The sequence below is a fragment of the Hemitrygon akajei genome, chromosome 4 (assembly GCF_048418815.1).
Source record: "Hemitrygon akajei chromosome 4, sHemAka1.3, whole genome shotgun sequence".
Classification (NCBI taxonomy): Eukaryota; Metazoa; Chordata; class Chondrichthyes; order Myliobatiformes; family Dasyatidae; genus Hemitrygon; species Hemitrygon akajei.
The window spans coordinates 112019604-112044152 of record NC_133127.1 but is presented as its reverse complement, the minus strand read 5'-3'; positions in this window follow the sequence as shown (position 1 = coordinate 112044152).

The following is a 24549-nucleotide window of genomic DNA, read 5'->3' as shown; positions in this document are numbered from 1 at the left end:
ATGCACGTACTGGGCCACCATTCCAGTAACAGCACGTTCTGGGCCACTTTTCCGGTAACAGCAGGTACTGGGCCACCTTTCCGGTAACAGCAGGTACTGCGCCACCTTTCCGGTAACAGCAGGTACTGCGCCACCTTTCCGGTAACAGCAGGTACTGGGCCACCTTTCCGGTAATAGCAGGTACTGGGCCACCTTTCCGGTAACAGCAGGTACTGTGCCACTTTTCCGGTAACAGCAGGTACTGGGCCACCACTCCGGTAACAGCACGTACTGGACCACCATTCCAGTAACAGCACGTTCTGGGCCACTTTTCCGGTAACAGCAGGTACCGGGCCACCTTTCCGGTAACAGCTGGTACTGGGCCACCTTTCCGTTAACAGCTGGTACTGCGCCACATTTCCTGTAACAGCTGGTACTGGGCCACCATTCCAGTAACAGCACGTTCTGTGCCACATTTCCGGTATCAGCAGGTACTGGGCCACCATTCCAGTAACAGCACGTACTGGGCCACCTTTCCGGTAACAGCTGGTACTGGGCCTCCTTTTCGGTAACAGCAGGTACTGGGCGACCATTCCAGTAACAGCACGTACTGGGCAACCATTCCAGTAACAGCACGGACTGGGCCACCTTTCCGGTAACAGCTGGTACTGGGCCACCATTCCGGTAACAGCTGGTACTGGGCCACCTTTCCGGTAACAGCACGTACTAGGCCACCATTCCAGTTACAGCACGTTCTGTGCCACCTTTCCGGTAACAGCTGGTACTGGGCCACCATTCCGGTAACAGCACGTACTGGGCCACCTTTCCGGTAACAGCAGGTACTGGGCCAGCATTCCAGTAACAGCACGTACTGGGCCACCATTCCAGTAACAGCACGTACTGGGCCACCATTCCAGTAACAGCACATTCTGGGCCACCTTTCCGGTAACAGCTGGTACTGGGCCACCTTTCCAGTAACAGCTGGTACTGGGCCATCTTAACGGTAACAGCAGGTACTGGGCCACCATTCCAGTAACAGCACGTACTGGGCCATCTTTCCGGTAACAGCACGTACTGGGCCACCATTCCAGTAACAGCACGTTCTGGGCCACTTTTCCGGTAACAGCACGTACTGGTCCACCATTCCAGTAACACCACGTTCTGGGCCACCTTTCCGGTAACAGCTGGTACTGGGCAACCTTTCCAGTAACAGCACGTACTGGGCCACCTTTCCGGTAACAGCCGGTACTGGGCCACCATTCCAGTAACAGCACGTACTGGGCCACCTTTCCGGTAACAGCACGTACTGGGCCACCTTTTCGGTAACAGCACGTACTGGGCCACCATTCCAGTAACAGCACGTTCTGGGCCACCTTTCCGGTAACAGCTGGTACTGGGCCACCATTCCAGTAACAGCACGTACTGGGCCACCATTCCAGTAACAGCACGTACTGGGCCACCTTTTCGGTAACAGCACGTACTGGGCCACCATTCCAGTAACAGCACGTTCTGGGCCACCTTTCCGGTAACAGCTGGAACTGGGCCACCTTTCCGGTAACAGCAGGTACTGGGCCACCTTTCCAGTAACAGCACGTACTGGGTCACCATTACACTAACAGCACGTTCTGGGCCATCTTTCCGGTAACAGCTGGTACTGGGCCACCATTCCAGTAACAGCACGTACTGGGCCATCTTTCCGGTAACAGCACGTACTGGGCCACCATTCCAGTAACAGCACGTACTGGGCCACCATTCCAGTAACAGCACGTTCTGGGCCACCTTTCCGGTAACAGCTGGTACTGGGCCACCTTTCCGGTAACAGCTGGTACTGGGCCACCTTTCCGGTAACAGCTGGTACTGGGCCACCATTCCAGTAACAGCACGTACTGGGCCATCTTTCCGGTAACAGCACGTACTGGGCCACCATTCCAGTAACAGCACGTTCTGGGCCACTTTTCCGGTAACAGCAGGTACTGGGCCACCATTCCGGTAACAGCACGTACTGGGCCACCATTCCAGTAACAGCACGTTCTGGGCCACTTTTCCGGTAACAGCAGGTACTGGGCCACCTTTCCGGTAACAGCTGGTACTGGGCCACCTTTCCGGTAACAGCAGGGACTGCGCCACCTTTCCGGTAACAGCAGGTACTGGGCCACTTTTCCGGTAACAGCAGGTACTGGGCCACCTTTCCGGTAACAGCTGGTACTGGGCCACCTTTCCAGTAACAGCTGGTACTGGGCCATCTTAACGGTAACAGCAGGTACTGGGCCACCATTCCAGTAACAGCACGTACTGGGCCATCTTTCCGGTAACAGCACGTACTTGGCCACCATTCCAGTAACAGCACGTTCTGGGCCACTTTTCCGGTAACAGCAGGTACTGGGCCACCATTCCGGTAACAGCACGTACTGGGCCACCATTCCAGTAACAGCACGTTCTGGGCCACTTTTCCGGTAACAGCAGGTACTGGGCCACCTTTCCGGTAACAGCTGGTACTGGGCCACCTTTCCGGTAACAGCAGGTACTGCGCCACCTTTCCGGTAACAGCAGGTACTGGGCCACTTTTCCGGTAACAGCAGGTACTGGGCCAACTTTCCGGTAACAGCAGGTACTGGGCCACCTATCCGGTAACAGCAGGTACTGCGCCACCATTCCAGTAACAGCACGTACTGGGCCACCTTTCCGGTAACAGCACGTACTGGGCCACCTTTTCGGTAACAGCACGTACTGGGCCACCATTCCAGTAACAGCACGTTCTGGGCCACCTTTCCGGTTACAGCTGGTACTGGGCCACCATTCCAGTAACAGCACGTACTGGGCCACCATTCCAGTAACAGCACGTTCTGGGCCACTTTTCCGGTAACAGCAGGTACTGGGCCACCATTCCGGTAACAGCACGTACTGGGCCACCATTCCAGTAACAGCACGTTCTGGGCCACTTTTCCGGTAACAGCAGGTACTGGGCCACCTTTCCGGTAACAGCTGGTACTGGGCCACCTTTCCGGTAACAGCAGGGACTGCGCCACCTTTCCGGTAACAGCAGGTACTGGGCCACTTTTCCGGTAACAGCAGGTACTGGGCCACCTTTCCGGTAACAGCTGGTACTGGGCCACCTTTCCAGTAACAGCTGGTACTGGGCCATCTTAACGGTAACAGCAGGTACTGGGCCACCATTCCAGTAACAGCACGTACTGGGCCATCTTTCCGGTAACAGCACGTACTGGGCCACCATTCCAGTAACAGCACGTTTTGGGCCACTCTTCCGGTAACAGCAGGTACTGGGCCACCATTCCGGTAACAGCACGTACTGGGCCACCATTCCAGTAACAGCACGTTCTGGGCCACTTTTCCGGTAACAGCAGGAACTGGGCCACCTTTCCGGTAACAGCTGGTACTGGGCCACCTTTCCGGTAACAGCAGGTACTGCGCCACCTTTCCGGTAACAGCAGGTACTGGCCCACTTTTCCGGTAACAGCAGGTACTGGGCCACCTTTCCAGTAACAGCTGGTACTGGGCCATCTTAACGGTAACAGCAGGTACTGGGCCACCATTCCAGTAACAGCACGTACTGGGCCATCTTTCCGGTAACAGCACGTACTGGGCCACCATTCCAGTAACAGCACGTTTTGGGCCACTCTTCCGGTAACAGCAGGTACTGGGCCACCATTCCGGTAACAGCACGTACTGGGCCACCATTCCAGTAACAGCACGTTCTGGGCCACTTTTCCGGTAACAGCAGGAACTGGGCCACCTTTCCGGTAACAGCTGGTACTGGGCCACCTTTCCGGTAACAGCAGGTACTGCGCCACCTTTCCGGTAACAGCAGGTACTGGCCCACTTTTCCGGTAACAGCAGGTACTGGGCCACCTTTCCGGTAACAGCAGGTACTGGGCAACCTTTCCAGTAACAGCACGTACTGGGCCACCTTTCCGGTAACAGCAGGTACTGGGCCACCATTCCAGTAACAGCACGTACTGGGCCACCATTCCAGTAACAGCACGTACTGGGCCACCATTCCAGTAACAGCACGTACTGGGCCACCTTTTCGGTAACAGCACGTACTGGGCCACCATTCCAGTAACAGCACGTTCTGGGCCACCTTTCCGGTAACAGCTGGAACTGGGCCACCTTTCCGGTAACAGCACGTACTGGGCCACCATTCCACTAACAGCACGTTCTGGGCCATCTTTCCGGTAACAGCTGGTACTGGGCCACCATTCCAGTAACAGCACGTACTGGGCCATCTTTCCGGTAACAGCACGTACTGGGCCACCATTCCAGTAACAGCACGTACTGGGCCACCATTCCAGTAACAGCACGTTCTGGGCCACCTTTCCGGTAACAGCTGGTACTGGGCCACCTTTCCGGTAACAGCTGGTACTGGGCCACCTTTCCAGTAACAGCTGGTACTGGGCCATCTTAACGGTAACAGCAGGTACTGGGCCACCATTCCAGTAACAGCACGTACTGGGCCATCTTTCCGGTAACAGCACGTACTGGGCCACCATTCCAGTAACAGCACGTTCTGGGCCACTTTTCCGGTAACAGCAGGTACTGGGCCACCATTCCGGTAACAGCACGTACTGGGCCACCATTCCAGTAACAGCACGTTCTGGGCCACTTTTCCGGTAACAGCAGGTACTGGGCCACCTTTCCGGTAACAGCTGGTACTGGGCCACCTTTCCGGTAACAGCAGGTACTGCGCCACCTTTCCGGTAACAGCAGGTACTGGGCCACTTTTCCGGTAACAGCAGGTACTGGGCCACCTTTCCGGTAACAGCAGGTACTGGGCCACCTTTCCGGTAACAGCAGGTACTGCGCCACCTTTCCGGTAACAGCAGGTACTGCGCCACCTTTCCGGTAACAGCAGGTACTGGGCCACCTTTCCGGTAATAGCAGGTACTGTGCCACTTTTCCGGTAACAGCAGGTACTGGGCCACCACTCCGGTAACAGCACGTACTGGACCACCATTCCAGTAACAGCACGTACTGGGCCACCTTTCCGGTAACAGCACGTTCTGTGCCACATTTCCGGTAACAGCAGGTACTGGGCCACCATTCCAGTAACAGAACGTACTGGGCCACCTTTCCGATAACAGCAGGTACTGCGCCACCTTTCCGGTAACAGCTGGTACTGGGCCACCATTCCAGTAACAGCACGTACTGGGCCACCTTTCCGGTAACAGCTGGTACTGGGTCTCCTTTCCGGTAACAGCAGGTACTGGGCGACCATTCCAGTAACAGCACGTACTGGGCCTTCTTTCCGGTAACAGCACGTACTGGGCCACCATTCCAGTAACAGCACGTTCTGGGCCACCTTTCCGGTAACAGCTGGTACTGGGCCACCTTTCCGGTAACAGCTGGTACTGGGCCACCTTTCCGGTAACAGCAGGTACTGGGCCACCATTCCAGTAACAGCACGTACTGGGCCACCTTTCCGGTAACAGCTGGTACTGGGCCACCATTCCGGTAACAGCTGGTACTGGGCCACCTTTCCGGTAACAGCACGTACTAGGCCACCATTCCAGTTACAGCACGTTCTGTGCCACCTTTCCGGTAACAGCTGGTACTGGGCCACCATTCCGGTAACAGCACGTACTGGGCCACCTTTCCGGTAACAGCAGGTACTGGGCCACCATTCCAGTAACAGCACGTACTGGGCCACCATTCCAGTAACAGCACGTACTGGGCCACCATCCCAGTAACAGCACGTTCTGGGCCACCTTTCCGGTAACAGCTGGTACTAGGCCACCTTTCCGGTTACAGCTGGTACTGGGCCACCTTTCCAGTAACAGCTGGTACTGGGCCATCTTAACGGTAACAGCAGGTACTGGGCCACCATTCCAGTAACAGCACGTACTGGGCCACCATTCCAGTAACAGCACGTTCTGGGCCACTTTTCCGGTAACAGCACGTACTGGGCCACCATTCCAGTAACACCACGTTCTAGGCCACCTTTCCAGTAACAGCTGGTACTGGGCAACCTTTCCAGTAACAGCACGTACTGGGCCACCTTTCCGGTAACAGCAGGTACTGGGCCACCATTCCAGTAACAGCACGTTCTGGGCCACCTTTCCGGTAACAGCTGGTACTGGGCCACCATTCCAGTAACAGCACGTACTGGGCCACCATTCCAGTAACAGCACGTACTGGGCCACCTTTTCGGTAACAGCACGTACTGGGCCACCATTCCAGTAACAGCACGTTCTGGGCCACCTTTCCGGTAACAGCTGGAACTGGGCCACCTTTCCGGTAACAGCACGTACTGGGCCACCATTCCACTAACAGCACGTTCTGGGCCACTTTTCCGGTAACAGCAGGAACTGGGCCACCTTTCCGGTAACAGCTGGTACTGGGCCACCTTTCCGGTAACAGCAGGTACTGCGCCACCTTTCCGGTAACAGCAGGTACTGGCCCACTTTTCCGGTAACAGCAGGTACTGGGCCACCTTTCCGGTAACAGCAGGTACTGGGCAACCTTTCCAGTAACAGCACGTACTGGGCCACCTTTCCGGTAACAGCAGGTACTGGGCCACCATTCCAGTAACAGCACGTACTGGGCCACCATTCCAGTAACAGCACGTACTGGGCCACCATTCCAGTAACAGCACGTACTGGGCCACCTTTTCGGTAACAGCACGTACTGGGCCACCATTCCAGTAACAGCACGTTCTGGGCCACCTTTCCGGTAACAGCTGGAACTGGGCCACCTTTCCGGTAACAGCACGTACTGGGCCACCATTCCACTAACAGCACGTTCTGGGCCATCTTTCCGGTAACAGCTGGTACTGGGCCACCATTCCAGTAACAGCACGTACTGGGCCATCTTTCCGGTAACAGCACGTACTGGGCCACCATTCCAGTAACAGCACGTACTGGGCCACCATTCCAGTAACAGCACGTTCTGGGCCACCTTTCCGGTAACAGCTGGTACTGGGCCACCTTTCCGGTAACAGCTGGTACTGGGCCACCTTTCCAGTAACAGCTGGTACTGGGCCATCTTAACGGTAACAGCAGGTACTGGGCCACCATTCCAGTAACAGCACGTACTGGGCCATCTTTCCGGTAACAGCACGTACTGGGCCACCATTCCAGTAACAGCACGTTCTGGGCCACTTTTCCGGTAACAGCAGGTACTGGGCCACCATTCCGGTAACAGCACGTACTGGGCCACCATTCCAGTAACAGCACGTTCTGGGCCACTTTTCCGGTAACAGCAGGTACTGGGCCACCTTTCCGGTAACAGCTGGTACTGGGCCACCTTTCCGGTAACAGCAGGTACTGCGCCACCTTTCCGGTAACAGCAGGTACTGGGCCACTTTTCCGGTAACAGCAGGTACTGGGCCACCTTTCCGGTAACAGCAGGTACTGGGCCACCTTTCCGGTAACAGCAGGTACTGCGCCACCTTTCCGGTAACAGCAGGTACTGCGCCACCTTTCCGGTAACAGCAGGTACTGGGCCACCTTTCCGGTAATAGCAGGTACTGTGCCACTTTTCCGGTAACAGCAGGTACTGGGCCACCACTCCGGTAACAGCACGTACTGGACCACCATTCCAGTAACAGCACGTACTGGGCCACCTTTCCGGTAACAGCACGTTCTGTGCCACATTTCCGGTAACAGCAGGTACTGGGCCACCATTCCAGTAACAGAACGTACTGGGCCACCTTTCCGATAACAGCAGGTACTGCGCCACCTTTCCGGTAACAGCTGGTACTGGGCCACCATTCCAGTAACAGCACGTACTGGGCCACCTTTCCGGTAACAGCTGGTACTGGGTCTCCTTTCCGGTAACAGCAGGTACTGGGCGACCATTCCAGTAACAGCACGTACTGGGCCTTCTTTCCGGTAACAGCACGTACTGGGCCACCATTCCAGTAACAGCACGTTCTGGGCCACCTTTCCGGTAACAGCTGGTACTGGGCCACCTTTCCGGTAACAGCTGGTACTGGGCCACCTTTCCGGTAACAGCAGGTACTGGGCCACCATTCCAGTAACAGCACGTACTGGGCCACCTTTCCGGTAACAGCTGGTACTGGGCCACCATTCCGGTAACAGCTGGTACTGGGCCACCTTTCCGTAACAGCACGTACTAGGCCACCATTCCAGTTACAGCACGTTCTGTGCCACCTTTCCGGTAACAGCTGGTACTGGGCCACCATTCCGGTAACAGCACGTACTGGGCCACCTTTCCGGTAACAGCAGGTACTGGGCCACCATTCCAGTAACAGCACGTACTGGGCCACCATTCCAGTAACAGCACGTACTGGGCCACCATCCCAGTAACAGCACGTTCTGGGCCACCTTTCCGGTAACAGCTGGTACTAGGCCACCTTTCCGGTTACAGCTGGTACTGGGCCACCTTTCCAGTAACAGCTGGTACTGGGCCATCTTAACGGTAACAGCAGGTACTGGGCCACCATTCCAGTAACAGCACGTACTGGGCCACCATTCCAGTAACAGCACGTTCTGGGCCACTTTTCCGGTAACAGCACGTACTGGGCCACCATTCCAGTAACACCACGTTCTAGGCCACCTTTCCAGTAACAGCTGGTACTGGGCAACCTTTCCAGTAACAGCACGTACTGGGCCACCTTTCCGGTAACAGCAGGTACTGGGCCACCATTCCAGTAACAGCACGTTCTGGGCCACCTTTCCGGTAACAGCTGGTACTGGGCCACCATTCCAGTAACAGCACGTACTGGGCCACCATTCCAGTAACAGCACGTACTGGGCCACCTTTTCGGTAACAGCACGTACTGGGCCACCATTCCAGTAACAGCACGTTCTGGGCCACCTTTCCGGTAACAGCTGGAACTGGGCCACCTTTCCGGTAACAGCACGTACTGGGCCACCATTCCACTAACAGCACGTTCTGGGCCACCTTTCCGGTAACAGCTGGTACTGGGCCACCATTCCAGTAACAGCACGTACTGGGCCACCATTCCAGTAACAGCACGTACTGGGCCACCTTTTCGGTAACAGCACGTACTGGGCCACCATTCCAGTAACAGCACGTTCTGCGCCACCTTTCCGGTAACAGCAGGTACTGCGCCACCTTTCCGGTAACAGCACGTACTGGGCCACCTTTCCGGTAACAGCTGGTACTGGGCCACCTTTCCGGTAACAGCTGGTACTGGGCCACCTTTCCAGTAACAGCTGGTACTGGGCCATCTTTCCGGTAACAGCACCTACTGGGCCACCATTCCAGTAACAGCACGTTCTGGGCCACTTTTCCGGTAACAGCAGGTACTGGGCCACCATTCCGGTAACAGCACGTACTGGGCCACCATTCCAGTAACAGCACGTTCTGGGCCACTTTTCCGGTAACAGCAGGTACTGGGCCACCTTTCCGGTAACAGCTGGTACTGGGCCACCTTTCCGGTAACAGCAGGTAGTGCGCCACCTTTCCGGTAACAGCAGGTACTGGGCCACTTTTCCGGTAACAGCAGGTACTGGGCCACCTTTCCGGTAACAGCTGGTACTGGGCCACCTTTCCAGTAACAGCTGGTACTGGGCCATCTTAACGGTAACAGCAGGTACTGGGCCACCATTCCAGTAACAGCACGTACTGGGCCATCTTTCCGGTAACAGCACGTACTGGGCCACCATTCCAGTAACAGCACGTTTTGGGCCACTCTTCCGGTAACAGCAGGTACTGGGCCACCATTCCGGTAACAGCACGTACTGGGCCACCATTCCAGTAACAGTACGTTCTGGGCCACTTTTCCGGTAACAGCAGGTACTGGGCCACCTTTCCGGTAACAGCAGGTACTGGGCCACCTTTCCGGTAACAGCAGGTACTGCGCCACCTTTCCGGTAACAGCAGGTACTGCGCCACCTTTCCGGTAACAGCAGGTACTGGGCCACCTTTCCGGTAATAGCAGGTACTGTGCCACTTTTCCGGTAACAGCAGGTACTGGGCCACCATTCCGGTAACAGCAGGTACTGGGCCACCATTCCAGTAACAGCACGTTCTGGGCCACTTTTCCGGTAACAGCAGGTACTGGGCCACCTTTCCGGTAATAGCAGGTACTGTGCCACTTTTCCGGTAACAGCAGGTGCTGGGCCACCATTCCGGTAACAGCAGGTACTGGGCCACCATTCCAGTAACAGCACGTTCTGGGCCACTTTTCCGGTAACAGCAGGTACTGGGCCACCATTCCAGTAACAGCACGTTCTGGGCCACTTTTCCGGTAACAGCAGGTACTGGGCCACCTTTCCGGTAACAGCTGGTACTGGGCCACCTTTCCAGTAACAGCTGGTACTGGGCCATCTTAACGGTAACAGCAGGTACTGGGCCACCATTCCAGTAACAGCACGTACTGGGCCATCTTTCCGGTAACAGCACGTACTGGGCCACCATTCCAGTAACAGCACGTTCTGGGCCACTTTTCCGGTAACAGCAGGTACTGGGCCACCATTCCGGTAACAGCACGTACTGGGCCACCATTCCAGTAACAGCACGTTCTGGGCCACTTTTCCGGTAACAGCAGGTACTGGGCCACCTTTCCGGTAACAGCTGGTACTGGGCCACCTTTCCGGTAACAGCAGGTACTGCGCCAGCTTTCCGGTAACAGCACGTACTGGGCCACTTTTCCGGTAACAGCAGGTACTGGGCCACCTTTCCGGTAACAGCAGGTACTGGGCCACCTTTCCGGTAACAGCAGGTACTGCGCCACCTTTCCGGTAACAGCAGGTACTGCGCCACCTTTCCGGTAACAGCAGGTACTGGGCCACCTTTCCGGTAATAGCAGGTACTGTGCCACTTTTCCGGTAACAGCAGGTACTGGGCCACCACTCCGGTAACAGCACGTACTGGACCACCATTCCAGTAACAGCACGTTCTGGGCCACTTTTCCGGTAACAGCAGGTACTGGGCCACCATTCCAGTAACAGCACGTTCTGGGCCACTTTTCCGGTAACAGCAGGTACTGGGCCACCTTTCCGTTAACAGCAGGTACTGCGCCATATTTCCAGTAACAGCTGGTACTGCGCCACATTTCCTGTAACAGCTGGTACTGGGCCACCATTCCAGTAACAGCACGTACTGGGCCACCTTTCCGGTAACAGCACGTTCTGTGCCACATTTCTGGTAACAGCAGGTACTGGGCCACCATTCCAGTAACAGCACGTACTGGGCCACCTTTCCGATAACAGCAGGTACTGCGCCACCTTTCCGGTAACAGCTGGTACTGGGCCACCATTCCAGTAACAGCACGTACTGGGCCACCTTTCCGGTAACAGCTGGTACTGGGTCTCCTTTCCGGTAACAGCAGGTACTGGGCGACCATTCCAGTAACAGCACGTACTGGGCCTTCTTTCCGGTAACAGCACGTACTGGGCCACCATTCCAGTAACAGCACGTTCTGGGCCACCTTTCCGGTAACAGCTGGTACTGGGCCACCATTCCAGTAACAGCACGTACTGGGCCACCATTCCAGTAACAGCACGTACTGGGCCACCTTTTCGGTAACAGCACGTACTGGGCCACCATTCCAGTAACAGCACGTTCTGGGCCACCTTTCCGGTAACAGCTGGAACTGGGCCACCTTTCCGGTAACAGCACGTACTGGGCCACCATTCCACTAACAGCACGTTCTGGGCCACCTTTCCGGTAACAGCTGGTACTGGGCCACCATTCCAGTAACAGCACGTACTGGGCCACCATTCCAGTAACAGCACGTACTGGGCCACCTTTTCGGTAACAGCACGTACTGGGCCACCATTCCAGTAACAGCACGTTCTGCGCCACCTTTCCGGTAACAGCAGGTACTGCGCCACCTTTCCGGTAACAGCACGTACTGGGCCACCTTTCCGGTAACAGCTGGTACTGGGCCACCTTTCCGGTAACAGCTGGTACTGGGCCACCTTTCCAGTAACAGCTGGTACTGGGCCATCTTAACGGTAACAGCAGGTACTGGGCCACCATTCCAGTAACAGCACGTACTGGGCCATCTTTCCGGTAACAGCACCTGCTGGGCCACCATTCCAGTAACAGCACGTTCTGGGCCACTTTTCCGGTAACAGCAGGTACTGGGCCACCATTCCGGTAACAGCACGTTCTGGGCCACTTTTCCGGTAACAGCAGGTACTGGGCCACCTTTCCGGTAACAGCTGGTACTGGGCCACCTTTCCGGTAACAGCAGGTACTGCGCCACCTTTCCGGTAACAGCAGGTACTGGGCCACTTTTCCGGTATCAGCAGGTACTGGGCCACCTTTCCGGTAACAGCTGGTACTGGGCCACCTTTCCAGTAACAGCTGGTACTGGGCCATCTTAACGGTAACAGCAGGTACTGGGCCACCATTCCAGTAACAGCACGTACTGGGCCATCTTTCCGGTAACAGCACGTACTGGGCCACCATTCCAGTAACAGCACGTTTTGGGCCACTCTTCCGGTAACAGCAGGTACTGGGCCACCATTCCGGTAACAGCACGTACTGGGCCACCATTCCAGTAACAGCACGTTCTGGGCCACTTTTCCGGTAACAGCAGGTACTGGGCCACCTTTCCGGTAACAGCAGGTACTGGGCCACCTTTCCGGTAACAGCAGGTACTGCGCCACCTTTCCGGTAACAGCAGGTACTGTGCCACCTTTCCGGTAACAGCAGGTACTGGGCCACCTTTCCGGTAATAGCAGGTACTGTGCCACTTTTCCGGTAACAGCAGGTACTGGGCCACCATTCCGGTAACAGCAGGTACTGGGCCACCATTCCAGTAACAGCACGTTCTGGGCCACTTTTCCGGTAACAGCAGGTACTGGGCCACCTTTCCGGTAATAGCAGGTACTGTGCCACTTTTCCGGTAACAGCAGGTGCTGGGCCACCATTCCGGTAACAGCAGGTACTGGGCCACCATTCCGGTAACAGCACGTACTGGGCCACCTTTTCGGTAACAGCACGTACTGGGCCACCATTCCAGTAACAGCACGTTCTGGGCCACCTTTCCGGTAACAGCTGGAACTGGGCCACCTTTCCGGTAACAGCACGTACTGGGCCACCATTCCAGTAACAGCACGTACTGGGCCACCATTCCAGTAACAGCACGTACTGGGCCACCATTCCAGTAACAGCACGTACTGGGCCACCTTTTCGGTAACAGCACGTACTGGGCCACCATTCCAGTAACAGCACATTCTGGGCCACCTTTCCGGTAACAGCTGGAACTGGGCCACCTTTCCGGTAACAGCACGTACTGCGCCACCTTTCCGGTAACAGCAGGTACTGGGCCACCTTTCCGGTAACAGCAGGTACTGGGCCACCTTTCCGATAACAGCAGGTACTGCGCCACATTTCCGGTAACAGCAGGTACTGGGCCACCTTTCCGGTAACAGCAGGTACTGGGCCACATTTCCGGTAACAACAGGTACTGGGCCACATTTCCGGTAACAGCTGGTACTGGGCCACCTTTCCGGTAACAGCAGGTACTGGGCCACCATTCCAGTAACTGCACGTACTGGGCCACCTTTCCGGTAACAGCTGGTACTGGGCCACCTTTCCGGTAACAGCAGGTACTGGGCGACCATTCCAGTAACAGCAGGAACTGGGCCACCTTTCCTGTAACAGCTGGTACTGGGCCACCTTTCCGGTAACAGCAGGTACTGGGCCACCTTTCCGGTTACAGCAGGTACTGCGCCACCTTTCCTGTAACAGCTGGTACTGGGCCACCTTTCCGGTAACAGCAGGTACTGGGCCACCTTTCCGGTTACAGCAGGTACTGCGCCACCTTTCCGGTAACAGCAGGTACTGGGCCACCATTCCGGTAACAGCACGTACTGGGCCACCTTTCCGGTAACAGCTGGTACTGGGCCACCTTTCCGGTAACAGCAGGTACTGGGCGACCATTCCAGTAACAGCACGTACTGGGCCATCTTTCCGGTAACAGCACGTACTGGGCCACCATTCCAGTAACAGCACGTACTGGGCCACCTTTCCGGTAACAGCACGTACTGGGCCATCTTTCCGGTAACAGCACGTACTGGGCCATCTTTCCGGTAACAGCACGTACTGGGCCACCATTCCAGTAACAGCACGTACTGGGCCATCTTTCCGGTAACGGCACGTACTGGGCCACCATTCCAGTAACAGCACGTACTGGGCCATCTTTCCGGTAACGGCACGTACTGGGCCACCATTCCAGTAACAGCACGTACTGGGCCATCTTTCCGGTAACAGCACGTACTGGGCCACCTTTCCGGTAACAGCAGGTACTGCGCCACCTTTCCGGTAACAGCAGGTACTGGGCCACCATTCCAGTAACAGCACGTACTGGGCCACCTTTCCGGTAACAGCTGGTACTGGGCCACCTTTCCGTTAACAGCAGGTACTGGGCGACCATTCCAGTAACAGCACGTACTGGGCCATCTTTCCGGTAACAGCACGTACTGGGCCACCATTCCAGTAACAGCACGTTCTGGGCCACCTTTCCGGTAACAGCTGGTACTGGGCCACCTTTCCGGTAACAGCTGGTACCTGGCCACCTTTCCGGTAACAGCAGGTACTGGGCCACCATTCCAGTAACAGCACGTACTGGGCCACCTTTCCGGTAACAGCACGTACTAGGCCACCATTCCAGTAACAGCACGTTCTGGGCCACCTTTCCGGTAACAGCTGGTATTGGGCCACCTTTCCGGTAACAGATGGTACTGGGCCACCATTCCAGTAACAGCACGTACTGGGCCACCATTCCAGTAACAGCACGTACTGGGCCACCTTTTCGGTAACAGCACGTACTGGGCCACCATTCGAGTAACAGCACGTTCTGGGCCACCTTTCCGGTAACAGCACGTACTGGGCCACCTTTCTGGTAACAGCAGGTACTGGGCCACCTTTCCGGTAACAGCTGGTATTGGGCCACCTTTCCGGTAACAGCTGGTACTGGGCCACCATTCCAGTAACAGCACGTACTGGGCCACCATTCCGGTAACAGCAGGTACTGCGCCACCTTTCCGGTAACAGCAGGTACTGGGCCACTATTCCGGTAACAGCAGGTACTGGGCCACCTTTCCGGTAACAGCAGGTACTGGGCCACCTTTCCGGTAACAGCAGGTACTGCGCCACCTTTCCGGTAACAGCAGGTACTGCGCCACCTTTCCGGTAATAGCAGGTACTGTGCCACTTTTCCGGTAACAGCAGGTACTGGGCCACCACTCCGGTAACAGCACGTACTGGACCACCATTCCAGTAACAGCACGTTCTGGGCCACTTTTCCGGTAACAGCAGGTACTGGGCCACCATTCCAGTAACAGCACGTTCTGAGCCACTTTTCCGGTAACAGCAGGTACTGGGCCACCTTTCCGTTAACAGCAGGTACTGCGCCACCTTTCCAGTAACAGCTGGTACTGCGCCACATTTCCTGTAACAGCTGGTACTGGGCCACCATTCCAGTAACAGCACGTACTGGGCCACCTTTCCGGTAACAGCACGTTCTGTGCCACATTTCTGGTAACAGCAGGTACTGGGCCACCATTCCAGTAACAGCACGTACTGGGCCACCTTTCCGATAACAGCAGGTACTGCGCCACCTTTCCGGTAACAGCTGGTACTGGGCCACCATTCCAGTAACAGCACGTACTGGGCCACCTTTCCGGTAACAGCTGGTACTGGGTCTCCTTTCCGGTAACAGCAGGTACTGGGCGACCATTCCAGTAACAGCACGTACTGGGCCTTCTTTCCGGTAACAGCACGTACTGGGCCACCATTCCAGTAACAGCACGTTCTGGGCCACCTTTCCGGTAACAGCTGGTACTGGGCCACCATTCCAGTAACAGCACGTACTGGGCCACCATTCCAGTAACAGCACGTACTGGGCCACCTTTTCGGTAACAGCACGTACTGGGCCACCATTCCAGTAACAGCACGTTCTGGGCCACCTTTCCGGTAACAGCTGGAACTGGGCCACCTTTCCGGTAACAGCACGTACTGGGCCACCATTCCACTAACAGCACGTTCTGGGCCACCTTTCCGGTAACAGCTGGTACTGGGCCACCATTCCAGTAACAGCACGTACTGGGCCACCATTCCAGTAACAGCACGTACTGGGCCACCTTTTCGGTAACAGCACGTACTGGGCCACCATTCCAGTAACAGCACGTTCTGCGCCACCTTTCCGGTAACAGCAGGTACTGCGCCACCTTTCCGGTAACAGCACGTACTGGGCCACCTTTCCGGTAACAGCTGGTACTGGGCTACCTTTCCGGTAACAGCTGGTACTGGGCCACCTTTCCAGTAACAGCTGGTACTGGGCCATCTTAACGGTAACAGCAGGTACTGGGCCACCATTCCAGTAACAGCACGTACTGGGCCATCTTTCCGGTAACAGCACCTGCTGGGCCACCATTCCAGTAACAGCACGTTCTGGGCCACTTTTCCGGTAACAGCAGGTACTGGGCCACCATTCCGGTAACAGCACGTACTGGGCCACCATTCCAGTAACAGCACGTTCTGGGCCACTTTTCCGGTAACAGCAGGTACTGGGCCACCTTTCCGGTAACAGCTGGTACTGGGCCACCTTTCCGGTAACAGCAGGTACTGCGCCACCTTTCCGGTAACAGCAGGTACTGGGCCACTTTTCCGGTATCAGCAGGTACTGGGCCACCTTTCCGGTAACAGCTGGTACTGGGCCACCTTTCCAGTAACAGCTGGTACTGGGCCATCTTAACGGTAACAGCAGGTACTGGGCCACCATTCCAGTAACAGCACGTACTGGGCCATCTTTCCGGTAACAGCACGTACTGGGCCACCATTCCAGTAACAGCACGTTTTGGGCCACTCTTCCGGTAACAGCAGGTACTGGGCCACCATTCCGGTAACAGCACGTACTGGGCCACCATTCCAGTAACAGCACGTTCTGGGCCACTTTTCCGGTAACAGCAGGTACTGGGCCACCTTTCCGGTAACAGCAGGTACTGGGCCACCTTTCCGGTAACAGCAGGTACTGCGCCACCTTTCCGGTAACAGCAGGTACTGCGCCACCTTTCCGGTAACAGCAGGTACTGGGCCACCTTTCCGGTAATAGCAGGTACTGTGCCACTTTTCCGGTAACAGCAGGTACTGGGCCACCATTCCGGTAACAGCAGGTATTGGGCCACCATTCCAGTAACAGCACGTTCTGGGCCACTTTTCCGGTAACAGCAGGTACTGGGCCACCTTTCCGGTAATAGCAGGTACTGTGCCACTTTTCCGGTAACAGCAGGTGCTGGGCCACCATTCCGGTAACAGCAGGTACTGGGCCACCATTCCAGTAACAGCACGTTCTGGGCCACTTTTCCGGTAACAGCAGGTACTGGGCCACCTTTCCGGTAACAGCACGTACTGCGCCACCTTTCCGGTAACAGCAGGTACTGGGCCACCTTTCCGGTAACAGCAGGTACTGGGCCACCTTTCCGATAACAGCAGGTACTGCGCCACATTTCCGGTAACAGCAGGTACTGGGCCACCTTTCCGGTAACAGCAGGTACTGGGCCACATTTCCGATAACAACAGGTACTGGGCCACATTTCCGGTAACAGCTGGTACTGGGCCACCTTTCCGGTAACAGCAGGTACTGGGCCACCATTCCAGTAACTGCACGTACTGGGTCACCTTTCCGGTAACAGCTGGTACTGGGCCACCTTTCCGGTAACAGCAGGTACTGGGCGACCATTCCAGTAACAGCAGGAACTGGGCCACCTTTCCTGTAACAGCTGGTACTGGGCCACCTTTCCGGTAACAGCAGGTACTGGGCCACCTTTCCGGTTACAGCAGGTACTGCGCCACCTTTCCTGTAACAGCTGGTACTGGGCCACCTTTCCGGTAACAGCAGGTACTGGGCCACCTTTCCGGTTACAGCAGGTACTGCGCCACCTTTCCGGTAACAGCAGGTACTGGGCCACCATTCCAGTAACAGCACGTACTGGGCCACCTTTCCGGTAACAGCTGGTACTGGGCCACCTTTCCGGTAACAGCAGGTACTGGGCGACCATTCCAGTAACAGCACGTACTGGGCCATCTTTCCGGTAACAGCACGTACTGGGCCACCATTCCAGTAACAGCACGTACTGGGCCACCTTTCCGGTAACAGCACGTACTGGGCCATCTTTCCGGTAACAGCACGTACTGGGCCATCTTTCCGGTAACAGCACGTACTGGGCCACCATTCCAGTAACAGCACGTACTGGGCCATCTTTCCGGTAACGGCACGTACTGGGCCACCATTCCAGTAACAGCACGTACTGGGCCATCTTTCCGGTAACGGCACGTACTGGGCCACCATTCCAGTAACAGCACGTACTGGGCCAGCTTTCCGGTAACAGCACGTACTGGGCCACCTTTCCGGTAACAGCAGGTACTGCGCCACCTTTCCAGTAACAGCAGGTACTGGGCCACCATTCCAGTATCAGCACGTACTGGGCCACCTTTCCGGTAACAGCTGGTACTGGGCCACCTTTCCGGTAACAGCAGGTACTGGGCGACCATTCCAGTAACAGCACGTACTGGGCCATCTTTCCGGTAACAGCACGTACTGGGCCACCATTCCAGTAACAGCACGTTCTGGGCCACCTTTCCGGTAACAGCTGGTACTGGGCCACCTTTCCGGTAACAGCTGGTACCTGGCCACCTTTCCGGTAACAGCAGGTACTGGGCCACCATTCCAGTAACAGCACGTACTGGGCCACCTTTCCGGTAACAGCACGTACTAGGCCACCATTCCAGTAACAGCACGTTCTGGGCCACCTTTCCGGTAACAGCTGGTATTGGGCCACCTTTCCGGTAACAGATGGTACTGGGCCACCATTCCAGTAACAGCACGTACTGGGCCACCATTCCAGTAACAGCACGTACTGGGCCACCTTTTCGGTAACAGCACGTACTGGGCCACCATTCCAGTAACAGCACGTTCTGGGCCACCTTTCCGGTAACAGCACGTACTGGGCCACCTTTCTGGTAACAGCAGGTACTGGGCCACCTTTCCGGTAACAGCTGGTATTGGGCCACCTTTCCGGTAACAGCTGGTACTGGGCCACCATTCCAGTAACAGCACGTACTGGGCCACCATTCCGGTAACAGCAGGTACTGCGCCACCTTTCCGGTAACAGCAGGTACTGGGCCACTTTTCCGGTAACAGCAGGTACTGGGCCACCTTTCCGGTAACAGCAGGTACTGGGCCACCTTTCCGGTAACAGCAGGTACTGCGCCACCTTTCCGGTAACAGCAGGTACTGCGCCACCTTTCCGGTAACAGCAGGTACTGGGCCACCTTTCCGGTAATAGCAGGTACTGTGCCACTTTTCCGGTAACAGCAGGTACTGGGCCACCACTCCGGTAACAGCACGTACTGGACCACCATTCCAGTAACAGCACGTTCTGGGCCACTTTTCCGGTAACAGCAGGTACTGGGCCACCATTCCAGTAACAGCACGTTCTGGGCCACTTTTCCGGTAACAGCAGGTACTGGGCCACCTTTCCGTTAACAGCAGGTACTGCGCCACCTTTCCAGTAACAGCTGGTACTGCGCCACATTTCCTGTAACAGCTGGTACTGGGCCACCATTCCAGTAACAGCACGTACTGGGCCACCTTTCCAGTAACAGCACGTTCTGTGCCACATTTCTGGTAACAGCAGGTACTGGGCCACCATTCCAGTAACAGCACGTACTGGGCCACCTTTCTGATAACAGCAGGTACTGCGCCACCTTTCCGGTAACAGCTGGTACTGGGCCACCATTCCAGTAACAGCACGTACTGGGCCACCTTTCCGGTAACAGCTGGTACTGGGTCTCCTTTCCGGTAACAGCAGGTACTGGGCGACCATTCCAGTAACAGCACGTACTGGGCCTTCTTTCCGGTAACAGCACGTACTGGGCCACCATTCCAGTAACAGCACGTTCTGGGCCACCTTTCCGGTAACAGCTGGTACTGGGCCACCATTCCAGTAACAGCACGTACTGGGCCACCATTCCAGTAACAGCACGTACTGGGCCACCTTTTCGGTAACAGCACGTACTGGGCCACCATTCCAGTAACAGCACGTTCTGGGCCACCTTTCCGGTAACAGCTGGAACTGGGCCACCTTTCCGGTAACAGCACGTACTGGGCCACCATTCCACTAACAGCACGTTCTGGGCCACCTTTCCGGTAACAGCTGGTACTGGGCCACCATTCCAGTAACAGCACGTACTGGGCCACCATTCCAGTAACAGCACGTACTGGGCCACCTTTTCGGTAACAGCACGTACTGGGCCACCATTCCAGTAACAGCACGTTCTGCGCCACCTTTCCGGTAACAGCAGGTACTGCGCCACCTTTCCGGTAACAGCACGTACTGGGCCACCTTTCCGGTAACAGCTGGTACTGGGCCACCTTTCCGGTAACAGCTGGTACTGGGCCACCTTTCCAGTAACAGCTGGTACTGGGCCATCTTAACGGTAACAGCAGGTACTGGGCCACCATTCCAGTAACAGCACGTACTGGGCCACTTTTCCGGTAACAGCAGGTACTGGGCCACCATTCCGGTAACAGCACGTACTGGGCCACCATTCCAGTAACAGCACGTTCTGGGCCACTTTTCCGGTAACAGCAGGTACTGGGCCACCTTTCCGGTAACAGCTGGTACTGGGCCACCTTTCCGGTAACAGCAGGTACTGCGCCACCTTTCCGGTAACAGCAGGTACTGGGCCACTTTTCCGGTATCAGCAGGTACTGGGCCACCTTTCCGGTAACAGCTGGTACTGGGCCACCTTTCCAGTAACAGCTGGTACTGGGCCATCTTAACGGTAACAGCAGGTACTGGGCCACCATTCCAGTAACAGCACGTACTGGGCCATCTTTCCGGTAACAGCACGTACTGGGCCACCATTCCAGTAACAGCACGTTTTGGGCCACTCTTACGGTAACAGCAGGTACTGGGCCACCATTCCGGTAACAGCACGTACTGGGCCACCATTCCAGTAACAGCACGTTCTGGGCCACTTTTCCGGTAACAGCAGGTACTGGGCCACCTTTCCGGTAACAGCAGGTACTGGGCCACCTTTCCGGTAACAGCAGGTACTGCGCCACCTTTCCGGTAACAGCAGGTACTGCGCCACCTTTCCGGTAACAGCAGATACTGGGCCACCTTTCCGGTAATAGCAGGTACTGTGCCACTTTTCCGGTAACAGCAGGTACTGGGCCACCATTCCGGTAACAGCAGGTACTGGGCCACCATTCCAGTAACAGCACTTTCTGGGCCACTTTTCCGGTAACAGCAGGTACTGGGCCACCTTTCCGGTAATAGCAGGTACTGTGCCACTTTTCCGGTAACAGCAGGTGCTGGGCCACCATTCCGGTAACAGCAGGTACTGGGCCACCATTCCGGTAACAGCACGTACTGGGCCACCTTTTCGGTAACAGCACGTACTGGGCCACCATTCCAGTAACAGCACGTTCTGGGCCACCTTTCCGGTAACAGCTGGAACTGGGCCACCTTTCCGGTAACAGCACGTACTGGGCCACCATTCCAGTAACAGCACGTACTGGGCCACCATTCCAGTAACAGCACGTACTGGGCCACCTTTTCGGTAACAGCACGTACTGGGCCACCATTCCAGTAACAGCACATTCTGGGCCACCTTTCCGGTAACAGCTGGAACTGGGCCACCTTTCCGGTAACAGCACGTACTGCGCCACCTTTCCGGTAACAGCAGGTACTGGGCCACCTTTCCGGTAACAGCAGGTACTGGGCCACCTTTCCGATAACAGCAGGTACTGCGCCACATTTCCGGTAACAGCAGGTACTGGGCCACCTTTCCGGTAACAGCAGGTACTGGGCCACATTTCCGGTAACAACAGGTACTGGGCCACATTTCCGGTAACAGCTGGTACTGGGCCACCTTTCCGGTAACAGCAGGTACTGGGCCACCATTCCAGTAACTGCACGTACTGGGCCACCTTTCCGGTAACAGCTGGTACTGGGCCACCTTTCCGGTAACAGCAGGTACTGGGCGACCATTCCAGTAACAGCAGGAACTGGGCCACCTTTCCTGTAACAGCTGGTACTGGGCCACCTTTCCGGTAACAGCAGGTACTGGGCCACCTTTCCGGTTACAGCAGGTACTGCGCCACCTTTCCTGTAACAGCTGGTACTGGGCCACCTTTCCGGTAACAGCAGGTACTGGGCCACCTTTCCGGTTACAGCAGGTACTGCGCCACCTTTCCGGTAACAGCAGGTACTGGGCCACCATTCCAGTAACAGCACGTACTGGGCCACCTTTCCGGTAACAGCTGGTACTGGGCCACCTTTCCGGTAACAGCAGGTACTGGGCGACCATTCCAGTAACAGCACGTACTGGGCCATCTTTCCGGTAACAGCACGTACTGGGCCACCATTCCAGTAACAGCACGTACTGGGCCACCTTTCCGGTAACAGCACGTACTGGGCCATCTTTCCGGTAACAGCACGTACTGGGCCATCTTTCCGGTAACAGCACGTACTGGGCCACCATTCCAGTAACAGCACGTACTGGGCCATCTTTCCGGTAACGGCACGTACTGGGCCACCATTCCAGTAACAGCACGTACTGGGCCATCTTTCCGGTAACGGCACGTACTGGGCCACCATTCCAGTAACAGCACGTACTGGGCCATCTTTCCGGTAACAGCACGTACTGGGCCACCTTTCCGGTAACAGCAGGTACTGCGCCACCTTTCCGGTAACAGCAGGTACTGGGCCACCATTCCAGTAACAGCACGTTCTGGGCCACCTTTGCGGTAACAGCTGGTACTGGGCCACCTTTCCGGTAACAGCTGGTACCTGGCCACCTTTCCGGTAACAGCAGGTACTGGGCCACCATTCCAGTAACAGCACGTACTGGGCCACCTTTCCGGTAACAGCACGTACTAGGCCACCATTCCAGTAACAGCACGTTCTGGGCCACCTTTCCGGTAACAGCTGGTATTGGGCCACCTTTCCGGTAACAGATGGTACTGGGCCACCATTCCAGTAACAGCACGTACTGGGCCACCATTCCAGTAACAGCACGTACTGGGCCACCTTTTCGGTAACAGCACGTACTGGGCCACCATTCCAGTAACAGCACGTTCTGGGCCACCTTTCCGGTAACAGCACGTACTGGGCCACCTTTCTGGTAACAGCAGGTACTGGGCCACCTTTCCGGTAACAGCTGGTATTGGGCCACCTTTCCGGTAACAGCTGGTACTGGGCCACCATTCCAGTAACAGCACGTACTGGGCCACCATTCCGGTAACAGCAGGTACTGCGCCACCTTTCCGGTAACAGCAGGTACTGGGCCACTTTTCCGGTAACAGCAGGTACTGGGCCACCTTTCCGGTAACAGCAGGTACTGGGCCACCTTTCCGGTAACAGCAGGTACTGCGCCACCTTTCCGGTAACAGCAGGGACTGCGCCACCTTTCCGGTAACAGCAGGTACTGGGCCACCTTTCCGGTAATAGCAGGTACTGTGCCACTTTTCCGGTAACAGCAGGTACTGGGCCACCACTCCGGTAACAGCACGTACTGGACCACCATTCCAGTAACAGCACGTTCTGGGCCACTTTTCCGGTAACAGCAGGTACTGGGCCACCATTCCAGTAACAGCACGTTCTGGGCCACTTTTCCGGTAACAGCAGGTACTGGGCCACCTTTCCGTTAACAGCAGGTACTGCGCCACCTTTCCAGTAACAGCTGGTACTGCGCCACATTTCCTGTAACAGCTGGTACTGGGCCACCATTCCAGTAACAGCACGTACTGGGCCACCTTTCCGGTAACAGCACGTTCTGTGCCACATTTCTGGTAACAGCAGGTACTGGGCCACCATTCCAGTAACAGCACGTACTGGGCCACCTTTCCGATAACAGCAGGTACTGCGCCACCTTTCCGGTAACAGCTGGTACTGGGCCACCATTCCAGTAACAGCACGTACTGGGCCACCTTTCCGGTAACAGCTGGTACTGGGTCTCCTTTCCGGTAACAGCAGGTACTGGGCGACCATTCCAGTAACAGCACGTACTGGGCCTTCTTTCCGGTAACAGCACGTACTGGGCCACCATTCCAGTAACAGCACGTTCTGGGCCACCTTTCCGGTAACAGCTGGTACTGGGCCACCATTCCAGTAACAGCACGTACTGGGCCACCATTCCAGTAACAGCACGTACTGGGCCACCTTTTCGGTAACAGCACGTACTGGGCCACCATTCCAGTAACAGCACGTTCTGGGCCACCTTTCCGGTAACAGCTGGAACTGGGCCACCTTTCCGGTAACAGCACGTACTGGGCCACCATTCCACTAACAGCACGTTCTGGGCCACCTTTCCGGTAACAGCTGGTACTGGGCCACCATTCCAGTAACAGCACGTACTGGGCCACCATTCCAGTAACAGCACGTACTGGGCCACCTTTTCGGTAACAGCACGTACTGGGCCACCATTCCAGTAACAGCACGTTCTGCGCCACCTTTCCGGTAACAGCAGGTACTGCGCCACCTTTCCGGTAACAGCACGTACTGGGCCACCTTTCCGGTAACAGCTGGTACTGGGCCACCTTTCCGGTAACAGCTGGTACTGGGCCACCTTTCCAGTAACAGCTGGTACTGGGAC